The sequence below is a fragment of the Sus scrofa genome, chromosome 14, assembly GCF_054392235.1.
Source record: "Sus scrofa isolate SSC_HxYL_T2T_F1_AM1 chromosome 14, Sscrofa_HxYL_maternal_Yorkshire_Landrace_v2.0, whole genome shotgun sequence".
Taxonomy (NCBI): Eukaryota; Metazoa; Chordata; class Mammalia; order Artiodactyla; family Suidae; genus Sus; species Sus scrofa.
This window is the reverse complement of record NC_139396.1, coordinates 114,073,774-114,092,567: the sequence shown is the minus strand read 5'-3', so window position 1 is coordinate 114,092,567 and position 18,794 is coordinate 114,073,774. Positions and strand designations below refer to the sequence as shown.

The 18,794-nt window shown below is 40.1% G+C and overlaps 1 protein-coding gene across 27 annotated transcripts in view; it reads left to right on the top strand.

Annotated features, from left to right (window-relative positions):
• LOC102167823 (uncharacterized) overlaps nucleotides 1–18,794 on the top strand; it is a 770,457-nt gene that overhangs the window by 278,749 nt on the left and 472,914 nt on the right. For 18 of the 27 annotated variants that reach the window (XR_014827520.1, XR_014827533.1, XR_014827524.1 and 15 more), the window contains one exon: nucleotides 15,666–15,745. The exons of 4 other annotated variants lie outside the window; for them this stretch is intronic. The gene's annotated coding sequence lies outside the window, so the exon portion shown is untranslated. Of the gene's footprint in view, nucleotides 1–15,665; nucleotides 18,226–18,794 lie in introns of those variants that run through there. 5 more of the 27 variants (XR_014827551.1, XR_014827549.1, XR_014827556.1 and 2 more) reach the window with 1 other exon arrangement.

Genomic DNA, 18,794 nt, shown 5'->3' with positions numbered 1-18,794 from the left:
CACGTACAGGCCCTTCTATACTTTTAGGACTTTTTTATTTTATGTCTACCTTCTATAACATTTTAAATGAACGGGGAAGGGCAAACTCAAAATGCTCATTGTTAGAAACTTTCCAGGAGCTCCTTTTGGTGGATTCCTCTTGGCACCCTGTCCCTGTAACACTGCTTCCAGTGGGAAGAGGGGATAGTCTCAGAGGTTACTTTCAGGGCTCTAGGGAGCCAGACATGCTAGTGGGCAGTGTCCTTGGAAAGTGTATAGGATGCTCACTCACTTGTTCTCTCATTTGTGTAGAAACCTCCTGCTTCCTCCTTCCTGAGGCAACTCAGGAAGGCAAGCAGTGGCCTCTTTCCTCCCTATGAAATCATCTGCTCACATAGCAGATGTGATAAACAGAACCAAGGCCTATAACCTTGGATCAGGCCTGACTTTCTGATGTCTTTCTCAATCAGTTCCTCTGCTCTGTGTGGCTGGAGTGAGGAGAGGTTTGCCTTTCTTGGTGTGGGAAGTAATGATGGGGGACGGGGAGCAGGGAAGCCCCTCTGACCTGGGTTCAGGCCTGACCCCAGCACTGACAGGAGTTCTGCGTCAGGGTGTGGCACATGGCAAGCACAGCTGGCCTGTAGAACTGTTGTTTTTCCCTTTTAACTGGTTCCCTGGGCATAGTCACCTCTCTGAGCAACCTCATGGAGGGGTGGCAGTGACTTGGGGCAGGATCTGTGTATTTACTGGATATCATCTGTTAGAATCTAAACCACACCACCATTTCTAAAGTCAAGGTCTGCTCTCTGCCCCTACCTAGCCTGTGTGTGTGTGACTGCATCACCCATCAGGGTAGAACTTAGGCCCCAGAGCTGGAGTGCACAGAGCTTGGGGCTCATGGGTCTGCTCTGAGGCCTGGCCTGTCACCTAGGGCAGGTCACTTACACTGTCCCTGACTCAGTTTCCCACATACTAAATATTATAACATGTAAGGAGACCAAATAACTAGAAAGGATTGTGACATAAAACATAACCAGTAGTGGAGGGACCTACAAGACAGGCCAGTCACAGCAGTAGTTAGAATTGCTGGTAGGCAGAGGTTTGTATGAAGTGTGTCCATGTTTAGCTCCAGATTTATTTGAATGTCCAGGTGCTTGGAGTTGTAGGCTCTTCTTTTGTTATTAATTTCTGGTTTTATTACATTGTTAGAGAAAGTAGTGTGAAGGATTTCAATTTGTAAAAAATGTGCTTTTTTTGTGGCCTAGAACATGCTCAATTTCTGTCAGTGTTCCAAAGATATGTATGGGATATATATTATCTGTTAAGATGTAGTAACTCACACACACATACAGTGTCATGTGCATATATTTGTATATTTAGTCTTATGGTTAATTGTGTTAGTGGTATTCTGGTTTCATTTCAAGGCAGATTTGTTGAGGCAATCTTGTCCATTTCATCTCAGCTCTGCCCTAAATGCTTAACAGGATATGACTCATACAGGAATTAAGTAAATATTTGTTGAATGAATTAAAAAATTTATATCCTTAGTTTTTTTTTCTATATGAAGCATCATTTTAAAAGTTGTACTGAACTCTTCTGTTTTGATCATGCAGTTTTCTCAAATTGTCTGTATTGAAAATATATTTTAGTAAGGTATTCTCAAAGCTTTGGGGCACTTGAAGATTTGTGATGCTACGTATCAATATTCTTTTTAAAAGTACTTACTAAATGCTTGTTAAGTTCTAGGCACTGTGCTAAGCACTAGAAATACAATGGCAAATTTAAAAAGAAACCATGAATTTCCTGCATTTCATGATTCATACATGTATAGTTATAGAAACAATTAATAATGAAGTAAATAAGTAGATGTTAGTTTGAAAGAATTCTGGTTGGTGCTATGAAGGAAACCAGTGGAATAGTGAGGATGGGGGATGGTCAGGACGTCCAGCCTGCATGGGGAGGTTGAATTGGAAGCCAAAGGGCAAGGCGAACCAGTCCCGCAAAAGCTGGGGCGCTGGTCCTCCAGGCAGAGGGAACAATATCTTCCATTACTATGAAATCACTTCTTTCTCACTCAATGTTTGGCTTGAACTCTGCATTAGCAATATTTATGCTTCAGTTTTCTTTGTGCTGGTACTTACATGATACACATATTTATCCATTCAGTTGTACAATCCAATTATGTATCAATATTTTAATATCATTTTATTGGTCTTATAAATAAAATATTAATCTCGGATTCTCCCTTCTCCCCTCACCCCATCAGTAAATATTTGATTTGTTGTATGGGAATTAATCCACTCCCACTTATAATAATCTCTGATAGATTTGGTCTCATTCCTGTCATTTTTAATAGATGTTTTATGTATTATACTTTAGATTTCAGTGTTGCTTGGCTTTTCTGCTGAGTTTTCTATTGGGTGTTATTTATTTCTTGTCTTTGAAAGCTGTGTTAGAGAGCAGCCTTATTTTTGTGTTTATCCATGTGATTACTTTGGAATTTCTCTGAAGAAACTAATTGAAATCATTTCTCCTCCCAGCTTTATTCAGATGTAATTAACAAAGAAAAATTGTATGTATTTAAAGTGTATAATATGTTTTGATATATGCATACATTGTGATATGATTACCACAATCAAGCTAAATTAACATACCTATCACCTCACATAGCTATTTATTTATTTATTTTTGGTGAGAACAGTTAAGATCTACTCTCATCTAATTTGTAGTGTACAATACAGTATTACTAACTCTATTCACCATGCTTAACATTAGATCCCTAGAAATTGTCCATCCTGCGTAACTGAACTTTGTACCCTTTGAATCAACATTTCTGAGTTCTATTTCTTGCAGTATTTCTCTTTCCAAAGACACATTATTCTACTGCTCCAGCTTGTTGTATCTCCTTTAGGAAGCTGATTTCCCTCAAATTTGGGGTGATCATTTAGCATCCAATCTAATAATAAAAGTTCTAGATTGGACCCTTGAGTAGTGGTTGTACGTTACTGGTTGTGAAGGTCAGAGTTAAGTTTCCCCTGCCAAGCTTTCCACTCCACCTTCCACATGGGTCCCTTCTTCCCTGGCCAGAAAGTGATGTTCAAGAGCAGATAGGTGGGCTAGGGCCCCCTCCCACTGGGGCAGCAGTGAAGGTATTGGCCTGGGGGCAGAGAGCACTGGGAGGTGTTAATACTATCCCATATAGGTGTTGTTTTTCTTCTTTTCCTGTCTCTGTGCGGGCAGTGGCATGACTGAAGAGTTGTATTAGGTGCCAGTGTGTTCCATGGAGAAGAGACACTGGCTATTTGGGCAAATATAGGAATGCATCTCAGGGCAAACACAGCGCTCACAAGGTGGTACTACTCAAACAGGCTGACTGACAGGAGGCATCCTGTGAGTTGTCATGGATCTTGGCATGAGAGCAGAGTACGTCAGTCCCCTTTCTCAAAGCTGGGCTTAGCCTGGGAGAGCATTGCAGGGCAAGGTGTATTCCAGCCTCCGTGAGCCTGGTCAGAATCCTGGGAAAAAGAGCTCACCTGTTCTCCTGAGGACGTGGGCTGGATGAGGGGAGAAGCAGGGTGAAGCACTGCATAGGGGAGCCAGGGACATGGCTGGGAACGTCACATCACAGCTCTGGTGCCATGGTGATTCAGGGCCCAGCATGATGGCAATGGCTGTGTTCTCTATCTGAGGTCTTGGGGAGAGTTGACCAGGATGGGGAAGAGGGGAGGAGGAGCACACATAGGAGAGAAGATGGTGAGTTGATTTGTGGGGGCTGTGAAATTCGAGGTGCCTGTGGGACCCCATTAGGGATGTCCAGTAGGTGAGAGGGAACATACATGTAAGCACTGGAAATGGGGCCCTGCCTTAGAGAGGAGTCAGGAATCGGGTTGTTGCCTAAGAGATGGTTATAGCAGTGATAGCAGTCTGAGGTTGCTCAGGTTGGAAAAAGAAAATAAACCAAGGAAAATCATGATCAAGGCAAGTACAGTAAGGATCTAATGCACACTTGAAGTATTTATTTATAAAAGGCATTTTATTTCATGTGCAATGAGAATTCTAGCATTTTATTATTATTATTATTATAATTTTTAAAATAAATGATTCAGAGGGAATTCTTGCTCCATATGAGAACTGCTGGATGGGCAAGCCTTGTTGCCTGCCTTTCTGAATTGCTTGTGGTACAATTGGGCCATTCACTCTGTTCCGGGCACTCTGTGTATTTCCTCCTTTCCGGCTTAGACCTATTTGCTAGGGAAAACAATCCATTTCTCAGGGCTTCAATTTTATGTACTGTTGATCTATTACTTAATTTCTCTAATCTCTTTCCCACAGCCAATAGTTTTTACTACGTGGAACTAAAAACAACCTACAGGATACCAAAGCACAAGTTAAAGAAAATCATCTATGCTTCCAGTGGGAGGAGGGGGAATAAATAGTCCACCTACTTTCTTGGAAGGAAATGTGGCCTAAACAGCTATTTAACTTTGTATTCACTTTTCAACTAGTTGTGTCGGCCTTATGGTTTTCATTACACTGTAACTCTCTTTCCCATGTTGAAAATTGGGGAACACATTTCTTCTCTTTGAATCCATGCATCTGAAGGCCATAGATGGACAAGTGTACATGTGCCAGTGGAAAATGGCTTTTTTGGAGTATCAGGTTTGGTCCTCAGAGATTAAGAGGACTGCATGTGTTGAGCAATAAATCTGGATTCTGCTGTGTTTAATTAAGGTAATTTTCCTTCTAAGCTCCAGATGTGGAGATGAGATTCAGTTTTATTTTGCCTAAAAGACAGTGTCCTTCCAAATACACGTGTCACCCACATGGAATGCAACCACAACCTGTGACGAGGCCCTGTCTCCTAGAGGGAGAAGTTCTAGCCCCGTCATCTCCTCCTGTGGAGTTTTCTATTGCGTGGCTGTGATTTGTAAGGTGATGGAGTCCCATTGTATAGATGCCAGATGGCAAAGGGAGAACAAGGAAGGGCGAGAAGTTGAGCTGGCAGGGGGATTGTTGAAGGATCATCTAGGAAGAACAATTCCATGCTCCTGCACTCTTTCTCAAATTAATTGATAAATGTTAAATCACCTAGTATCTCCATGCCAGTCCCTGAGAAGTGTCTGAAAACAACGCCATCATCACCAAGTGCACCTTGCAAATGCTAGGGCGAAAGAGAGCTGACAGCGTTGTCGAGCAGGGCTGAACTTCCTCCACAGGTTTCTTGTTAGGAATTGCAACCTATACTTGACTGTGTCCATAAATAGGAAAGGCACCCTCTCAAAGGGAAGCCCATTCATCTCTGGAGAATTAGGGCTGTTAAAAGTATCTTGCTTATATCATTGTGACAAATTCCTTTGCTCTGAGTCTTTCTCCCTTTTGTTCTGGTTTGTTCTCTTAGAGAAACACAAAGAAAGCAGAATTTTCCTTACTAAGGCCAACTATCTCTTAGGCTCCAGGTGCTACATATATGTCCTTGTCCTCAGGAGTATCATAATTGAGCAGGGAGAGAGAAAACCGCAGACTTTTTAAGGTGAAAGGAACATCTTATTTATGTGTATTTTCAGTAACTGGTCAAGCAGCTAGCACAAAGTAGGCACCCCTTAGATATTTTTGAAAGATTTAATAAACACAATAACTACATTGATTTTCTCTGATTATTATGTCCATTTCAAACTCTGGGATGTTCCTTGTTACCTGGGGTAGCAACTAGAGCTCTTGCTCCTGCTTCCTGCTCTCTCATGGCTTAAACACCCAAGCTTTACGAGGTGTCTGTGCAGTGTCTGTCTAAGGACCCCATACTCCATGGCCTACCCAGTCCATATGGCCTTGATGGAGACTCTAGGGAGCATTTGAATGTGTGCACCCCTGTACAGAGCATCCCACCACCGTGGAGTTGGCAACTTTTGGTTGTGCCCGCCATACTGCTAGGGGAAGTGGGAAGTGGTCTCTGCTCAGTGTGAATGCAGCCTGGTTAGGATAACATATGTATGCAAGGAATCCCAAGACAGTTGTGGAAAAAGTGGAAACAGGAGTAGTACAAATTGGCCCTGGAGTGGAAGGAAGAATAACATGCTGTGTGAAGTGCTATCCAAGAGTCCTTGACATGGCTAGAGGCATTTCACACCAGAAAGAGTAGTTGGTCAGACCACTGGCATATAACCTCACTAGGTAGCCTGTGCCAGAGTCTCATTATTGTGTCAAGGAATGTGCAAGCTCCCCTTGCAGGATTCATTCATTTGTTCATTCACTTGCTAATAGGAACTTCACTATGTGCACTGTTCTAGATAGAGGGGCTGCCCCAATGCCTGACAGTCTAGATCCTACTTTCTAATAGGGTGGGATCAAATGAAACCAAACACTCAGATTAGATAATTTCAGTGAGGCCTTGAAGACCATAAGGTAGCAATATAGGGTAGGCCACACAGGGCTGGTTGGGGAAAACCTGATTAAGAGGTGACATCTGAGCTGGGTCTGCATGATAGCAAGGGGCCAGCACAGTCCAAAGTCATAAGCAGGGGTGAGCTGACCATGATGCTGGACTCTGAGGGAAAACGCACTAGGGAGAAGAGAAAGCACAGCAATCACTAGACCCTCCATATTTGTGCCCTTTTCCAGTTATTTGAGGAATCCAGTGGCATTCTTTGTTGGTTAGCATCTCTTAGGATGACTAGACTTGGGAAATAAAAATATAGAACACTCAGTTAAATTTGAATTTAAGATAGACAATATGTATATATTTTAGTATATCCTACAGAAAATATTTAAATTCTCTATTGTGGAAGTAAATTTAAAAATGTATTGAAGAAAGGAAAGAGAAGTCACAGACATCAGTTCTAGTCAGAGGGAAGTTACTCAGTAGAAACCTCTGGGCTGGCTGACCTCTTCTCACTTACTGTAGTGGGTCCTCAGCTTTGCAGAGATCATTCTATGCCATGGCCAGTGATTAACCCAGACCAAAGTGCGGACAAGTGGTTGGGTGGGGGAAAGTGTGGATGACCAAGCCTGGTCCTTCTTCCTCTGAGGACCCACTACAAAAATGAGCAGTGGGAGATTCCAGCCCTCACCCTGGATCCAGCAGGACAGGGGTTGGGTTAGGGTGGGAGCAGAGTATCAAAACAGTTCTTTTGAGCCATGGGTCTGAAGCCAACCCGAACCTCATACCAGCTGGGGTGCCCTGGGCAAGTTGCTGAACTGAGGATAGCAATCCCTTGATTCATCTAAAGCAAGTAAGAGAAGGCTAAATTCCCTAAGGCTGTTGTGAGGATTAAATGAATTAATATAGGGAAAGACATTAGTTAAATTCCTGGCCCAGTAACTATTTAAAAAAAAAATTTCTGGAGTTCCCATCGTGGCGCAGTGGTTGACGAATCCGACTAGGAACCATGAGGTTGTGGGTTCGGTCTCTGCTCCTGCTCAGTGGGTTAATGATCCGGCGTTGCCTTGAGCTGTGGTGTAGGTCGCAGACGCGGCTCGGATCCTGCGTTGCTGTGGCTCTGGCGTAGGCCAGTGGCTACAGTTCCGATTAGACCCCTAGCCTGGGAACCTCCATATGCGTGGGAGCGGCCCAAAGAAATAGAAAAAAGACAAAAAAAAAAAAAAATTTCTAAGATAATATAGTATGTGTTTGCTTCTTCAGTCAGGCTACATTGCAGATGACTTAAGACCAGGCAGCAAATTTGAGGTGGAGCCATGGTTATCAAAAAGACTGCCCAGACCACAAAGCTGATTTATCTAAATCAGAACAGCAGCAAATTCCTGTTATTGTAATGAATCAAAGCATGAATGCACACAGATGCAGGGGGCTGGGCTGTGCAGCCAGGGTAACAAAAAGCAGATACTTGCAGTGTCCTAACGATGTGTGTAGCAACCAAACCTGTAGCTTGGTTACACGAAACAGGCCATAATGAAGTTCAGTTTCTTTATGAAGTATTTTCCGTAAATGATAAGGTATTGCATGTGGTTCTTTCTCCCTTGTATAGCTATTCCTTCCAAAGCAAACATTTTAAAGATTTTAACTGAAGTTGGAAAACTAAAACTGGCCTCAGTATAAGAATGTCAAAGCCATCTAGTAGAAAATCACTGCTCTGCAATATAAAACACACCGAGCTTGGTTGCTCAAAATAATTTAATTATAAAATACTGTTTCCTGGATCCAAAGAGAAACATTTCTTCTTGGCCACTAGAGCTTTCTGGAGAAAGCACCATATATCTGCTGCGTGCTAATGGTAATTTTGAATTTCAAAGAGAAAACAAAGCAGGGATTTTGGAAAAAACAAACTTTGAAGGGATCATCATTCAATTCTTTGCAGATGATTTTGAAAGTTTTCGTTCAAGTATTTTGGACAGAAACTAAGAAACATGGCAACCAGTTTGAAGGAAAAGAATCAGATCTTGATATTTGTATTTTATTTTGAACACATTTGATAAATAAGGACTTTTCTGTACCACGAGAGCAAAACCTCAAGGCACCAGTGTGATGGGGGAAAGTTGGAGTCAAATCAGGCAGCACACACAGCATTGTGTTCAGTGATAAGAATTCACTTCTGGGAAATATCTCAGGAAAGAATCTTTATATAGTTTAAAATATCTATATGATTTTAGATATGCCCCTGCCCTGGGAGAGTCTTTTTAAGAAACATTTTCTGGTTAGTTCTGGAAAATAGCTTCTGCTACTGCTCCATTAATTGCATATAAGTTTAATCTTTTTATATTAATTAACAGTTATTTTTTAAGCTTTTTTGGGGCAGAATGGTGCTCAGTGAACAAACAGGGTTTTAAACATGACATATTCCAATATTTAAAAAAAGGTTTATGTCATATATATGCCTGTTCCTTGGTAGTTATACACTTAAGTGCAAACTTTAGCTCTTTTAGGCATAGATCCACATATACATTAATAAAATCAATTGTGTGCATGAGCCAGTAATGAGTGTATATTTTTTAAATGGGCCTCCGAATTGAAAATTAAAAAGACTTCAGCACTGTATTAGGTATTTATTAACCTGAAGAAGGATAACCCAGGTAAGCAGATGTAACCAGGACTCCAGTTACAGTCCTGTGCCTACCCTTACCTCCCCTCTCCTCACTACTCTCTCTTCCTCCCTTTCCTCAGCATCCACACTTGCCCTTGAGAGCAGCTTATTGATAGGTGCTCAGTCACACACCCAGGACATTCTATTAGAGGCATCTCACTTTCATGCTTTTGAAAAAACTCCACATAATTTTGAGATTATTTTATATGATTTCCCCCTAATTATCAGTTTCATAAAACATTGTATGTTTAAGACCTCTGATTTTAACCTCATTCCTCTACTGTAATCTGGTTAAATAGCTTATTCAGTAGATGTGGACTGAGAATTATTTCTACATCCTAACTACTTGTATTGTGCTTTGAAATTTTCAACGTGCTTTCAGGTAGATAATCCTGTTTCATCTTGGCAAGAGGTGTGTGAGCTACTACTTGTCAACATCACTTATGCCAGTGAGAAACTGAGGAATGGAGAGATTGAATAGTGTAATATCTAACGGTTCTCTCTCTGATCCTGTCCATTTGGCTGTCACTTTGGACTAGCGATCCCCATGCCGCCCATCAGAATCACTTGGAGTTATAAAAATCCCAGTGTCCAGGCTGCACAGTGGTCCAAATAAATCAGAATTTCTCGGGGGGGGGGTCAGTCTTGTTAGACCTCTCCAGTGATTCTACTGGTATTCCAGATTGAGAACCAACTCTCTGGATCAATTACCTTCTTTCCCTAAATATTCCCATTGATTAGTTAATACATCCCTGCTATTACTGTCTGTGACAAATTGGGAACACATCCTGAGGAGTAGAGCTCAGAATTGCATCCAAGATTTTATCAACAAGATATTTTTTCTAGTTGTCACCTTTTATTTCTTCTTTGGTTTGCCTTTTAATATCAGACTTTCTAAGTGTCATTCTAAGAAAGGAGGGCCATATGGAGGCAGGAATCTCTGTTCCCATCGTAAAAGTCAACACCAGTCTTTCCTCTCCTGGTGACGAAACACTGCCTCATGTTTCTGGAAATATTGCAGCATTCCATTTAGATTTGAGTTCAGATAAGCCAAAGCATTTCCTCAAAATTCACCTTTGGGATCAGCTCACAGACACATTCATTCTGTTTACTGCTGCTCTTCCTTAATCTACTTCATACATGTATCATTGGTTTTATCAGATGGTTTTCTCAGTCTGTTTGGTCCATAGATCTACTTTTCCAAGGACCAAGAGCTTTAAGTTTTAGGGCTGTGGTTTCCATGGAGGTATGAGACTGATCTTTCCACTGTAGCTGGCCTGTAAGTGTACTCAAAAGAACACCGGTGCTCTAGGACTGAAGCCTTGGGCAACTCTCCCTCCCATATAGACTCACTCTGCTTAGGGGAAATGCAAGTGAAGCCATCTGGGCAGTATGTCCTCAGTTCATGGGTTCTCAGCTACTGGTGAATTTCCCTCTTATGGCTGTTAACCCATGAGGTCAATCCTGTAGCAATCTAAGGGTTGAGAAAATCAGTCTTCTGGAGAAGTCAGGAATACATCTTAAGGAATTTAGCCCTATCTTGGGTCTGGGATCTTACAAGGGAACATTTTTCACTCTGGTCTAGAGTTGGAGCATTGACCAATGGGTAGGAAATGGGTACTTTCCCAGTGTGTTCACCAAATAGAGTAGATTAAGATTCTGAGACTCAAAAGACTAATGAAAAAACAATTTTTATTTAAAAAATTTTAATATATTTTTATATGTTTATATCTTTCATTTAAAATTTTATTATTTGCTTTTGCTATGCACAAAGTGATATCCAATGGATAAGTAGGTTTATAATAGGAGATGTATAATATAGATATATTAGCAAAAGTAAACACTTGCCATGCTAGATCCATTCCAGTTTTTCAGTAGCTATGGACTTCAGTGCAAACTTTTAGCCCTCAAGATAAAAAGAAAACCAAACCATAATAGTAGGGCCAGCACTGGAATCTGAGCCTTCTGGCCATCAGTTGAAGTTCTGAATCATGTACTAATAATTTCCATATAGCACCCGAAAAAACTGTATCTAACACTGTAGACAAGATAACCTCTTACTTTTTAAAAATTTTTTTTTGTTGATTTACAATGTTCTATCAAGTTCTGCTGTACAGAAAAGTGATCCAGTTATATATGTGTGTATATATATACATTCTTTTCCTCACATTATCCTCCATCATATTCCATAACAAGTGATTAGATATAGTTCTCTGTGCTATACAGCAGGATCTCATTGCTTATCTACTCCAAATGCAATAGTTTGAAACTACTAACCCCAAACTCCCAATCCATCCCACTCGCTCCCCCTGGCAAACATGGCTGTCTTCCATGTCCATGATCTGCTTCTGTTTTGTAGATAGATCATTTGTGCCATATTTTAGACTTCACATGTAAGTGATATCATATGGTATTTGTCTTTCTCTTTCTGGCCTTCTTCATTTAGCATGAGAGTTTCTAGTTCTATCCATGTTGTTGCAAATGGCATTATTTTGTCCTTTTTTATGGCTGAGTAGTATTCCATCATATATATGTACCACATCGTCTTAATCCATTCATCTGTTGATGGGCATTTAGGTTGTTTCCATGTCTTGCCTATTGGGAATAGTGCTGCAGTGAATATAGGGGTGCATGTATCTTTTCAAATGAAGTTTTGTCCAGGTGTATGCTCAGGAGTAGGATTGCTGGATCCTATGGTAGTTGTATATTTAGTTTTCTGAGGTATCTCCATATGTTTTCCATAGCAGTTGTACCAATTTACATTCCCTCCAGCAATTGAAGAGAGTTTCCTTTTCTCCACGTCCTCTCCAGCATTCGTTATTTGTTAACTTCTCAATGATGACCACTATAACTTGTGTGAGGTGGTACCTTATTGTAGTTTTGATTTGCATTACTCTAATAATTAGTGATGCTGAGCATTTTTTCATGTGCCTGCTGGTCATCTGTATGTCTTCTTTGGAGAAATGTCTATTAGGTCTTCTGCCCATTTTTCAATTGGGTTGTTTTTGTTGTTGTTGTTGAGTTGTATGAGTTGTTTGTATATTTTGGAGATTAAACCTTTGTCAGTTGAGTCATTTGCAAAGATTTTCTCTCATCTGTGGGTTGTCTTTTCATTTTTTGTTAATGGTTTCCTTTGCTGTGCAGAAGCTTTTGAATTTCATTAAGTTCCATTGGTTTATTTGTGTCTTTATTGTCTTTGTTCTAGGAGGTGGGTCAAATAAGATGTTGCTGTGATTTATGTCAAAGAGCATTCTACCTATGTTTTCTCCTAGGAGTTTTATAGTATCTGGCCTTACATTTAGGCCTTTAATCCATTTTGAGTTTATTTTTGTATATGGTGTTAGAAAATGTTAAAATTTCATTCTTTTACATGCAGTTGTCCAGTTTTTCCAGCACCATTTATTGAAGAGACTATTTTTCTTCCACTGAATATTCTTGCCTTCTTTGTCATATATTGGTTGACCATAGGTATTTTGATTTATTTCTGAGCTTTCTATCCTGTTGCTTTGATCTATATTTCATTTTTCTGCCAGTACCATACTGTTTTGATGACTGTAGCTTTGTAGTAGAGGCTGAAGTCAGGGTGCCTGATTCCTCCAGTTCTGTTTTTTCTTTTCATTATTGCTTTAGCTATTTGAGGTCTTTTGTGTTTCTATACAAATTTTAAAATATTTTGTTCCAGTAGAGAATGTCTTTGGTAATTTGATAGGGATTGCGTTGGATCTGTAGATTGCCTTAGGTAGTATTGTCATTTTGACTATATTAATTCTTCCAATTGAAGAGCATGGTATATCTTTGCACATATTTGTGTCTTTGATTTCTTTCATCAGCATCTTACAGTTTTCAGAGTACAAGTCTTTTGTCTCTTTAGGTAGGTTTATTCCTAGGTATTTTATTCTTTTTGATGTGATGGTAAATGGGATGGTTTCCATAACTTCTCTTTCTGATCTTTCATTGTTAATATGTAGTAATTCAATTTATTTCTTTTCTTTTTTTTTTTTTTTGGTCTTTTTTTGCCATTTCTTGGGCCACTCCCGCGGCATGTGGAGGTTCCCAGGCTAGGGGTCCAATCGGAGCTGTAGCTGCCAGCCTATGCCAGAGCCACAGCAACTCAGGATCCGAGCCGCGTCTGCAACCTACACCACAGCTCAAGGCCACGCCGGATCGTTAACCCACTGAGCAAGGGCAGGGATCGAACCCGCAACCTCATGGTTCCTAGTCGGCTTCGTTAACCACTGCGCCACAACGGGAACTCCGAATTTATTTCTATATATTAATTTTGTATCCTGTGACTTCACCAAATTCATTGATGAACTCTAATAGTTTTCATAATGATTAAAGGATCAATTCAAGAAGAAATAACAGTTATAAATTATATATGTACCCAACATAGGAGCACTGCAATATTTAAGGCAACTACTAACAGCCGTAAAAGGAGAAATAGACAGTAACACAATAATAGTGGGGGACTTTAACACCCTACGTACAGCAATGGGCCGATCATCCAGACATGAAAATCAACAAAGAAACACAGTCCTTAAAAGATACACTAGACCAAATAGACTTAACTGATATCTGTAGAACTTTTCACCCCAAACCAGCAGAATGTACTTTCTTCTCAAGTGCACACAGAACATTCTCCAGGATAGATCACATATTGGGCCACAGATCAAGCCTTGGTAAATGTAAAAAGATTGAAATTATCTCAAGCATTTTCTCTGATCACAATGCTATGAGACTAGAAATCAACTACAAGGAAAAAACAGCAAAAAACACAAACTCCTGGAAGCTAAACAATGTGCTACTAAACCACCAATTGATCATTGAAGAAATCAAAGAGGAAATTAAAAGATACTTAGAGACAAATGACAATGAAGACACAACAATCCAAAACCAATGGAACACAGTAAAAGCAGTTCTGAGAGGAAAGTTTATAGCAATACAGTCTTTTCTCAGAAAAGAAGAAAAAGCTCAAATAAACAGCCTAAACTTACACCTTAAACATCTAGAGAAGGAAGAACAGCCAAAGCTCAAAATTAGTAGAAAGAAAGAGATCATAAAGATTAGAGCAGAGGAGATCCCATCATGGCGCAGTGGTTAACGAATCTGACTAGGTACCATGAGGTTGCAGGTTCTGTCCCTGCCCTTGCTCAGTGGGTTAACGATCTGCTGTTGCCATGAGCTGTGGTGTAGGTTGCAGACGTGGCTCAGATCTGCATTGCTGTGGCTCTGGCGTAGGCTGGTGGCTACAGCTCTAATTAGACCCCTAGCCTGGGAACCTCCATATGCCTCAGGAGCAGCCCAAGAAATCTCAAAAAAAAAAAAAAAAAGATTAGAGCAGAAATTAATAACATAGAGACAAAGAAAACAATTGAGAAGATCAGTGAAACCAAAGTTGTTTCTTTGAAAAGATCAACACAATTGATAAAGCTTTAGCCACACTCATCAAGAAAAAAAGGGAGAAGGTTCAAATCAATAAAATTAGAAACAAAAAAGGAGGAGTTACAACTGACACTGCAGAAATAAAAAGGATCATGAAGAGACTACATTGAGCAACTGTATGCCAATAAAATGGACAATCTAGGGAGTTCCCTTTGTGGCTCAGTGGTTAACGAACCCAACTAGGATCCATGAGGATGAGGGTTCAATCCCTGACCTTGTGCAGTGGATTAAGGATCTGGCTTTGCAGTGAGCTGTGGTGTAGGTCACAGACGTGGCTCAGATCCCACGTTGCTGTGGCTGTGGCATAGGCCGGCAGCTGTAGCTCCGATTCAACCTCTAGCCTGGGAACTTCCATATGCTGTAGGTGTGGCCATAAAAAAAGCACATAAAATCAAATCAAATAAAATGGACAATCTAGAAGAAATGGACAGATTCTTACAAAGATACAACATACCAAGACTGAATCAGGAAGAAAACGAAAATCTGAATAGACCAATCTCAGGAGCTGAAATTGAAAATGTGATTTAGATACTACAAAAAAAAAAGAAAGAAAATTACAGGCTAGTATCACTGGTGACCATAGATGGAAAAATCCTCAATAAAATATTAGCAAACTGCATGCAAATATATATTAAAAAGAACATATACCATGATCAAGTAGGCTTTATCCCAGGGATACAAGGATTCTTCAATATCCACAAATCTATAAATGTGATACACCACATCAACAAACTGAAAAATAAAAACCATATGGTCATCTCAATACATGCAGAAAAAGCTTTTGACAAAATTCAGCACATATTCCTGATAAAAACTCTCCAGAGGGCAGGCATAGAGGGGAACTACCTGAATATAATAAGATCCATCCCTGACAAACCCACAGCTAACATCATTCTCAACTGTGAAAAACTGAAAGCATTTTCACTAAGATCAGGAACAAGACAAGGATGTCTGCTTTTACCACTACTATTCAACATAGTTTTGGAAGTCCTATCCATGGCAATCAGAGAAGAAAAAGAAATAAAAGGAATCCAAATTGGAAAAGAAGAAGTAAAACTATCACTGTTTGTAGATGACATGATACTATACCTATAAAACCCTAAAGACACTACAAGATAACCTCTTTCTGATCTTTACTTTTGAAAATAAATGCTTTAAAAAGAAATTTCTGGGACAGAGGGCATTAATGCATCTTTTGCTTCATGCAAATAGGAAGTGTGAGCCAATTTCCAGGCCAGCCAACAATGAAGAGGAAGGACGGTCCCTGGGCTTATAGTCCACAAGGAGACATGGTATGTTCTTTAAGCTCTTAATGTTGTCTGTAATGTGTGAACCTTGGTGTGCTTTTAAAATCTGCACTAGTTTTATCACAAGTGAACCTGTGTTCCTATTTTTTCCTTATACAGATTGATCATGTGTATGCTTTTCTTTCCTTTCTACCTCAAACTTCCTGCTCAGGTCTTTTGCATTTTATTTTTCTTATAGATTTATAAGAGAGTCTTAATTTAAAGATGATAATCTTTTTTCGGACATGTACTTTACAAATATTTTTCCAGTTCATCTCATGCACTTAAATGTTTTGCTGATGACTTAAAAATACATATTTTCTTAAATTTTATGTATTATCTCTTAATAATCTTTCTGTTGGTTCCTGTGACACATTCCTGGGGAGTCCCTCACCATTTTGAAAACTCTTGGGTTTTTTCTAAGATGGTTACTTTGTCTCTTGTAATAGGAAAGCTTTTCAAAGGAAAATATTGACCATTTTCACATGGAGGGTGATGTTTTTGGATTAAAAATTCTATTCCCTAACATAATCATTTCTTTTCAAATTAACTCTATTGTGGAAAATATTAAATACAAACAGAGGCAGAACAAATAGTATAACAAAACTAGATTTATTCATCTCCAGCTTCAATAATTATCCACTCAGCCATTCTTACTTCATCTACCCCTTACTCTTTTTTTTCCTTTGAGGCAAATTTTAGCTACCCTATAATTTCACCCATAAATACTTCAATAGAAAATGGCTTTTTAAGAACACATTGAATCACTGTATTATTTTTTACACCTAATCTAACAATTAATATTAACATTAGTACTTTAATAGATAGTCACATAAAAATTTACATCAGACTGCCTTTTTCATATGCTTTGTTGGATTCAGGATCCAGACAAAGTCCCCACATTTCCCTTTGATGATTTGTCTTTAAGGTCTCTTTTAATCTGTAACATTCTCCCTCCCTTTTTCGTGCGCTTTTTGTTGAAGCAACTGGGTCTTGGGTCATTGTCCTATACATTGTATTATGTTCTGGATTTAGCTACTGCCCTCTCATTGAGCAAGCTTTTTATCTGACATACTTCCTGAAAATTGGTGGTTATATCCAAGGCTCAATTAAATTCAGGTGTTTTTGTTTTCTTGGCAAGAATACTTTATATGAATGCTATGCACTTCCTATTGTTTCATATTGGGAAGCAATAATGTCTGTTCATGTCACTTTAATGTTATTAAGATTGTGTTGTGAGTTCAGGTGTTGTGGGCCTGGGAATCAATCACCAGCTGCCTGCATTTCTATTGTTAATCTGCTCCAGGATTCAGGGGCAATAGTTTGGAAACACTTGGGTTCAAGTATTGGTTCTGCCAGTTACTTGTCCTGTCTGGGCTAAGTTGCCCACTTCTCAGACCTTTTAAGGCTCACTCTGCTTTGAGAAGCAGGTAATCTGTTTTGTATGTGTAACCATTGTTGAGTGGGATGAGCTCTTTGTGCAGGACGTTGGCATGGTGCAAAAGAGTAGTAGTAGAGATTTACTGCCATTCGTTTAAGTAGTTGGAATTTGTTTAGATGGCATTAAAGGTTTTCCAGACCTGAAGTCCTAGGGTGAATGATCAGGCAGCTTCTATAGCTGGGCTACCCATGTATTCAGAGAAAATCTGTGTGTGGAAGGTTCTCATCCAGTTGTAATAGCTCAACAGAGATGACAGTTCTACCAGATTTGGGTCCTGTGGGCAGAGTAGAGAGGTCTATAAATCTATATTTACTTTTCAAGTCTTGGTTTATAACAGCTTGCCAAATGTGTCACCAAGATGAAGATAGATTGTAATGACTACATTTCGGTAATTCACTTACTTTACTGAAATCAAGGCTCAGTCATGTTACAGGCAAGACTCCATCTGTTTCTAATCAATGGTAGAGGGAGCACCTTGCCTGGACATAAGGGCTGAGTCTGTGTCTATGCAGAAAAATCTACATGCATAGCTGCACCTGAACAATTATTCAACAGACAGTGGTGCAATGGATGGTATGGACCACCACCAGGCCAGTTCAGGTGCCCACAGGGCAGGTAACTCTATAGCTGCCATTTGCCTTTTGTTTACAAATACTGTGAACAGCTATTCTGTGCTGGGTACTGTTATAGGAGCTTGGGATAGATCAGTGAACAATACCAAGTTCCCTGTCCTGCTGGACTTGATGCATATTTTAATTAGAGGATGTGTGGAGAATAGTCAACAAGTAACTGTATAAACCATAAATTATGGAGCATGTCAGAAGATGAAATGAGTTCCTGCCGTGGTGCAGTGGGTTAAGAATTTGACTGCAGTAGCTCAGGTTGCTGCCGAGGTGTGGATTTGATTTCTGGTCCTGCACAGTGGGTTAAAGGATCTGGCATTGCTGCAGCTGTGGCATAGGTAGCAGCTGCAGCTCAGATTAAATCCCTGGCCTGGGAACTTCCATATGCCTTGGGTGTAGCCATTAAAAAAAAAAAAAAGAAAGTGAAGTGAATCATGGCTAAGAAAGTATAGAGTAGACCGAGGGGGTTAGGGTGGGCAGGACAGTGATGGCTTCTTCACTTAGTAAACCATTTGCTTGGCACTGATCTTGACTGTGAGTGAAATTTTCATGCTTAGATGATCCACTGCCTCTGAAACTTCTTCCCTGGGTGCCCAAATTGTGGAGCTGCCCACCCCTCTGCTATCTGTTTCCTGTGTCCTCTAGGTGGTTCTGGACCCTTCCACCCCTTCAGGCTCTTCTTCAGGCCATGGTTTCAGCTTCAGCACCAGCTTCCTCCAGGGCTCACCATACTTCATGCATTTCTTTAAAGACAGCTTCTCCTTCTATTCCTGCCCTAGAGGAACTAAGAGGCCTCATGGCCATATTGCTTTCCTGGGACAAATATTGCTTCCCAAAGAAGACTCTGTACTGGGAAGTTCTGGGCATTTCTGGAGGAATGCTATGTCGTCCTTAATCCGTTAACGCCATCATCATGACCACCATCACCGCCACCATTACCATGTCCATCACCATCACCACCACATCACCGTCACCACCACATCACCGTCAC